Source organism: Chenopodium album, chromosome 5, assembly GCF_948465745.1.
Source record: "Chenopodium album chromosome 5, dcCheAlbu1.1, whole genome shotgun sequence".
NCBI lineage: Eukaryota > Viridiplantae > Streptophyta > Magnoliopsida > Caryophyllales > Amaranthaceae > Chenopodium > Chenopodium album.
The window spans coordinates 6,382,115-6,389,806 of NC_137838.1; the positions used below are offsets into that span (position 1 = coordinate 6,382,115).

General features: G+C 35.5%; 1 pseudogene; it reads right to left on the minus strand.

Moving 5' to 3' along the window:
- Positions 1–763: 763 nt before the first annotated feature.
- Positions 764–4,056, minus strand: LOC145632487 (uncharacterized; annotated as a pseudogene).
- Positions 4,057–7,692: the final 3,636 nt, after the last annotated feature.

Consider the following 7,692-nt stretch of genomic DNA (forward strand, 5'->3'; position numbering starts at 1 on the left):
CCTAGAGCATAAATATTACGAGTATCATAGTTTCATGCATGAGAAGTGCATAAAATTGTTCTTGAATTTATCTAATAGCTGCCATTTTTGCCACTTTCATTTTTAAACACTATAATTCATTTAGGATTAATCTTAGCATTTTATGGTATGGCTGGTTTGCCACTTTCATTATTACCACATTACTTATCTACGATAGGCCATTCACTACCTTCGGCGTTATACTCCATCCGTTACACAATAATTGACACATTTGACCTTTTTTTTTTTAATCAACTTTCACCATCTTTTATTGCTATTATGATAGTGTTTGGAAAAAAATATAATAGATGTTAATTCGTTTTAAAAATAATATTTCACAAAAGTTATTTAAAATCTCACATAACTATAATGAATTACAAAAGCCAGTGAAGTAAAATTTGTGAATAGTGTCAAAACTAAAAAAAAAATACAATCTAATTTGCTACGAATGAAGTATGGAATACAAAATTACTCTTTTTTTCTTTTCTTTTTTTTAATGTGAATAGAAATAAATGTGTTTTTTTTTTTTTAAAAAAAAAAAATAGCAAATAAACCAATGAGCTGCATATTGTTAATCCACATGCAAATCATTAAGCATTTGAGTGCCATCCGAAAGACCAAAATCCATTTTCAGAACCCAATTTCTCCAAGCTCAATTTCAATTTGTTGTAAATTCCAAAAACTCTAAACATAAATCATTTTTTAAAAAACTGACATTTCATTTCCATAACAAACAAGTAATACATAAAATACAAATGCAAAAGGATGGATGATTAGATATTCATAACTTTCACTTCAAGGCTTTAAACATCACAACTAGTTCTTGAGCCGCTTAATCCTTACAACAACTTGAACATACAAGAAATCTGTGACATATTCCACACGTCGGAATAGAGCATGCCTCCATGTCCTGCTGTACAACAAACTTCCAACGACTCCCCAAAATCCAGTTGCAAAGCCGAGCATTACAACAATGTAGAACATCACCTTTTCAAGGGTGCTTTCTACCTCTTCCTCTTCTTCTTCGGTTTGTTGTTGTTTGCCATGTTTGCCTCCGCAGTTTGGCAATGGATCTCCACATAATCCTGCATTGTGTGCATAAATGGATGGATCGTTGAGAGTTTGGAGCTGGTTTCCCGTAGGAATTTCTCCATGAAGCATGTTGCTCGATAAGTTCAGGCTGCTCAAAAAATTTAAGGCTGACAAGCTAGACGGGATTGTTCCAGAGAGGTTATTGTTTGAAAGGTCAAGAGATGTTAATGATCCCATCTCACCAATCTTTTGAGGAATTATTCCTGTCAGATGATTGTTGGACAAGTTCAAACCAATGAGTCCAAATAGATTTGTGAGGTCTTCGGGTATTGATCCCACTAAGCCATTGCTTGAGAGATCCAAGTTCACTACAAGCTTCAACGTTGTGGTGTATTGTAGTTCTTCCCCTTTCAAGACCACCACAGCATTCTCCCCTTGGAAACTATCTGGTGGCATAACTAATACTTCTACAGGTGCTGGTGCTGGTGCCGTTTCGTAAGATGGAGATTCTAAAGCCGTTTCATAGGTATGCAATGACTTCATACTCTTTAAATGGCCAAAACAACTAGGGATGCTTCCAGTCAAATTGTTTATTGCAAGGTCGAGGAATTGAAGGTTAGGGAGCAAACACAATCTTGATGGAATAACACCTTCAAGATGATTCGCTCGCATGATAAAAATTTGCAAAAAAGGGTGACTTTCTGCATCCCAATTTGGAACCTCCCCAGTCAGTTTATTTTCACCAAGATCCAAAATCACCAACCCCGAAAGTTGATTTAGCGTTGCAGGTAGAGTGCCTTCAAATGAGTTGTTGTTCAGTTTAAGATACACTATACTCGGAAGTAGCCCAATAGTCATGGGGATACTTCCAGAGAGTTTGTTAGATGACAGGTCAATAACACTCAAGCCTTCTGAGGTGCCCCAACAATCAGGGATTGATCCAGAGAGTTGGTTTCTTTGAAGATGTAAGATTTCTAAATTCTCTAAATGGCACAGTGGAACTTCCACTACACCATTCTTCGAGGATGAATTATTGAACAGAGGCCCTGAAAGCAAATTATATGAGAAGTCTATCTTAATTAGTTGAGAAGATGGAAAGAAATTTGGAATTGATCCCATAATGTGATTATTGGAGAGATTTATCTCTTGCAAATTAACATTTGGAATCCAATCAATTATTTCTCCAAAGAGCCCAGTATCGGAAAGGTCCAATACCCTGAGCTCATTTTGCATCGTTAACCATTGAGGGAATTCATGTTCAACTTTACAGGACCGCATGTCAAGGTTTACAAGTTGAAACGTGGGCATCTTGTTCCAGTTGAGGTTTATTTTCAAAGCATTATTAATGCTCAAGTCTAAAATCTTTAAACTTGAGAGGTTGGCTAAGTGTGAATCAGATACTACACCTTGAAGCATATTCGACGAGAGGTCTAATACTTCCAAGGATGGCAATGATCCTAAAGAGGTAGGAATGGTTCCCCATAAATTTCAACCACTTAGATCTAACTCAATCAGTGATGACAAGTTTCCAATAGATGGAGGAATTGGACCATAAAGCCTATTGGAACCAAGTTTCAAAGTATTCAACTTTCTGAACTCTCCTAACCAGTCTCCTAACCAGTATGGTAAGGTATCTGTGATATTATTGAAGGTTAAATCCAAATACTCAAGATCATATTCGATGCAATTAGAGTAATTTTGATGATTAAAGCCTAAAAAATTACCTCCTACACTAGAATCTTGCAAGTTGAGTGATTTAAGATGGCATAGATTCCGCAAGATGCCCATGATTGTCCCTCCCTTAGCCTGGCTAAAATTATTTGCACCAAGGTAAAGATGTTCAAGTTCTTTCATGTTACCAAGCCAAAGTGGGATGGAGCCATTCAACTGGTTAAAAGAGAGGTCAAGGGATTTAAGGGAGGTCATGTTGGACAAAAAAAGAGGGAGTGGTCCTTTCAAGTTGTTACTTGAAAGATCAAGGTATTGGATAGTTGAAAACAGAGGTGAATGGGAGAAAAGAGGATATGAGAAGGAATTGTGAGAAAGGCTGAGAAATTCAAGTCCCCTCAGGCTCGAAAACCAGAGTGGGATAGATCCATTCAAGTAGTTATTTGAGAGGTCAAGGAATTTAAGGGAGGTCATATTGGACAAAATATGAGGGACTGAGCCTTCTAGGCTATTCCCTGAAATATCAAGATGTTGTATTCTAGAAGCCAAAGTTGAATTGGAGAAAATATTAGACAAAAGAAGATTACCAAATCCGAAAAACGATAGCCGCAAGTCTAACAAAGGAAGGTGGCCAAGTAGTTGCGGCAGTGAAATTAGAGCTTCGGAATCGATATTGATTTCATCCATGCCCAAACACCGCAAATTCACAAGAGAAGATAACCATTGGAGATTGGACGAGTAAAAGAAATGATTAAACGAAAGATCTAGAACCCGTAATCTAGTGAGGTTGCCAAACTGTGGAGGAACAACCCCGCTAAAATCTCCCAATGAGAGGTTGAGATACCTCAAATGTTTCATTGACCCAATCCACTCTGGGATATCACTATTATTGAAATCATTCCCGCTCAAATCTAAGTACCTCAGTTGCCTCAGTTCAAGCAAGCTAGGATTCAACCCAGTGAAACTTAGCCTAGATGCGGAAGGGTCCCATGGTATATCATAATCATAATTGAAAAACGGAGATGCGGCAGGGTTCCATGGTGTATCATACCCATGTCTAAAGTGGGCGGCGTAGTAGTCACTCCCTAGATCAAGACAAAGCACGTGACGGGTAGCATTGTGGCAGGTGACACCATACCAGCTACAACAATCATCCCCCTTCCATGAAAACAGAACGTTGGTTGGGTCATTGAAGAAACTCGCCTTGAACTTCAAGAGAGCCTCTCGCTCCGGCTTAAGGCAGCCTAAGGTGAAGCCCGTTTGCCCCATCTGTGTATTGATTAAAGGCAAAAGGACTATGAAAAATAGTAAAAGCATTTTTGGATCAACATTACCCATTGTTATATTAACTCAAGGTAAAACAAGTGAGGAGTAGTAGTTGTTTTTGCATGTATTTATGTGTTTCTGGATAGGTGAGAAGTTGCTCTAAGAGAGTGCTATATATAATAAGTGCATTAGACCTCTATTATTTTCACCCCATAAATTACGCAAAGACTAGTATAAATTAGTATGCTTCATATGTGACATGTAATTACTAGTAACATATTATGAGGTGTTAATAGACAAAACAACAAGGAGGGAATGCAGGGCCGGCCCGGATGGAGGGGTAGGCCTTGAGTGCGACCGCCTAGGGCTCACGCCAGAAAGGGGCCCAAAAAAAAAAACACTTTGCATAGCCGTAGAATTTTACTCTGTATTTTTTACTCGTTAAAAAAAAAGATACTTTTTAAAAAGATAATTACCGCATTTAGTTAGCAATTAACATTAAATTACTTAGATGTCAATTAGATGGAGATAACAATGCAATATAACCTCTTCACTTCTTCTTTTAATCTTCCAGTTTCTATGAGTATTTGGTCTAAAATATAAATCTTTCCAATTATACCATTTCATATTTATACAATTACCAAAAATATTATTCAAAGTTATCACTCCAGCATTGTGTATGGAGACTTACTATTCAAATAATATAAGCTATTTTCATTGTATTATATTTAAAGCTATTACGTGTAAAAATATTTGTTATATAAGGGGCCCTTTTCTTATATTATGCCTAGGGTCCATAAATTTCAAGGAACGGTGCTGAGGGAATGTTCATATTATCTTTCTTAAGTTTGTCTGTCCGTAAATGAAGTCTTCGGTCTTAATTGATAGAGCACAGACAAATTAAACATATGGAGCCATGGAATTTACACATAACATAAAGACTTTTACTTTTGTGACAACAAATTTTTTGATCACAAAAGTAAAAGTCTTTAATCTTGAATACTAGCTTAGAATCATGTATTGTAAATGAGACTAAGGAAACAAGGAGGAATGCTCATATTATCTTCTTAATTGCTGAAAATGAAAGCCTTCCATCTTAATTACACTCCCCTTGAATGTGATGAGAGCCTCTCGTTTTGGCTAAGCTCGTATGCCCCATCTGTGTATTGATTAAAGGCAAAAGGATCAAAACTAAATTTATTTCTGGATATACTTTACCCATTGTAAACTCAAGGTAAAACAAAGGACTTGTGTTTGTGATTTTGGATGTATGAACATTGTTAACTAGATTTACCTATATTTTTTTTACTCCAAAAATATAGTTCTATCTCTATATGTTAACTAGATGTCTAGATTTAATTTGTCTTCAAACTTCGACGGACCTTGATTTAATAATATAATTTCCCGTGTTTGTCTTCCAAAAAAAAAAAAAAAAAAAAAAAAAAAAACATTTAAGGGCACCAGAAAAAAAAAAAAACGAAAATTATATTACGAGGCGGAGGAAGCATTATTTTCCTAAACTGTTAATAATGGTGTACAAACAGTCAAGTCTTCCATCTTAAATAGCATTGACAAATTAAATGCGGAGCCATGGAAAATTCTACATACACAAAGTCTTTGTACAAATATGGAGCCATAGAAAATTAAGTGCTCACAGTTTTCAATCTTTTAATATGTGTTTGATGTTTAGCTGGTTTAATAATTGATCGATTTTCATAGGAAGGTTAATGAACCAAATTTGTGCAATAATCTTTCATGTTGTACTGTATTCCATTATTAAGAAACCTTGATTAAGTACGTACGAGTTTTGACAAGGCATGCATGCAGCAGTAAGGAAGCTGCTGTATTAATTAGTTGAGCTCAACTTTCAACTTCTAACCATTCTCAAAAGTCTAAACGTATTTAATTACGTCCATACACGAAGTCGTTGGTCTTATTAGTCTCTATTGCTACTGTTTCGGGTGAAAACAATGGGACCTTGTCGAAGGTCCGATGAAGTGGATGAAGACTTGTCCGGTCCAAATAATGTTGGGCCGAAGGTTTCCTGCACAGCAAATACACGTAAATTGGCCTCGGGGGTGGATCCGAGGAAGACCCCTCCGATGCCGAAGTCAAACAGTGTTTAGAGAGAGAAAGCTATGCAAGAGATTTAGTGCTTGAGGCTTTCATGTGTATATGATATAAATGAATGAATTGAAGGCTTTTATACCTTGACATGACAAAGGAGGAGAATGATTGGGCCGGATTGAGTCATGGGCTGACCATGACAATTTGGACCAATTGACACATAGTTGACTTGGCTTGATTGGAGGCTTGGGCCTTGACCTTGGAACATTGGATTATTTAATGACTAGGCCCAATTAGCTTAATTGGACCCAAACAACTTGCCCCCCAGACCCGATTAGGAAGGATGACGGGTCGGGTTTGAGTCCAATAAAAATGGAGGAAAGTAAATGATTTAATTAAATCAAAAGATTTAAATTTTTATGGTTGACAAGTCAATAAAAAAGGAAGACGTAGTAAAAGTCGTTGGTCTTAGTCTCCATTGCTACTACTCTAATGTTAAGTACTACTATGTATTAACAAGCGGGACATATAGGCTAACTGAACGACAACGCGTTTACGTTTACTACGGGGTGTCTGATTAAAATTTCCACAACTATTGTTATTAGGGTGTGTTTATTCCCAGACTCAACCTCTTTTTTCATACAATCATACTCTACCATATCAATTTTCCATTAACTTTTTCTAGCTTTTATACGAAATATTATTCTAACTTTACTAACTTACAAAACTTTCTCCACTTTTAGACTTTATCCCCAACCCCACTCCGAACTTCATTGCATACTTCCTCCATTTATTTTTAGAGGCCCTGATTTACATATTACACTATTCACACACTTTATTTTGACTAAATTTTGTGATATATATTCTTAATTAATAAAAAACACATAATTATGTACTATTTTTTTTAATTCGTCTCAATTTATTATGAGTACGAAGAAGTAAATTGATTGTACATTGTCATGTACTATCTTACCCCGCTTAAATCCACATTATTATGGAAAAGTTTGGTTGGAGAATAATCCAGTCTTAAAATTTTACCAAACAAGCCATAATACTACTGGGGACTACTGCATTTAGTAACACTTTTGTACTTCTGATTTTTATTTGGGCTTTTAGAAAAGCCTTCTGGACTTATGGTTCTAGCCGTTTTAGGTTAGATATTTTCAATCCTTAACCATACCGAAAATGACATAAATTCAGAACAATCCAACCCGAAATCAAACCAACCATTTTAAATCTTTCACTCTGTAACAAATTTAATTATTCTTTTAGACACAATTAAAATAAAAACAGAAATATAGAAAAATAAAATTAAATTTATATTATTGAGCAAAATTACCTTACTAAATTTCCTTAAATCATTGAACTTAATCATTGTAAACCCACCCAAATTTAGAATCTGATTTAAATATATATTTAAACAAGTCAGGTGGTTAAGTATTGGTGTAGCAGCTATAAGACAAAAGAGAGATTAATTTTTTTTCTTCCCAGTGGTTAAATATTGTACCACTATTACTTAAAATGGCTATAAATATTACTACTAAAACAACCTATACTCTAGTAGTATAAATTACATATATAATGGTATATTGAAAATACCACTATATTTATAATGGTACATTAAATACTACTAAAACGATA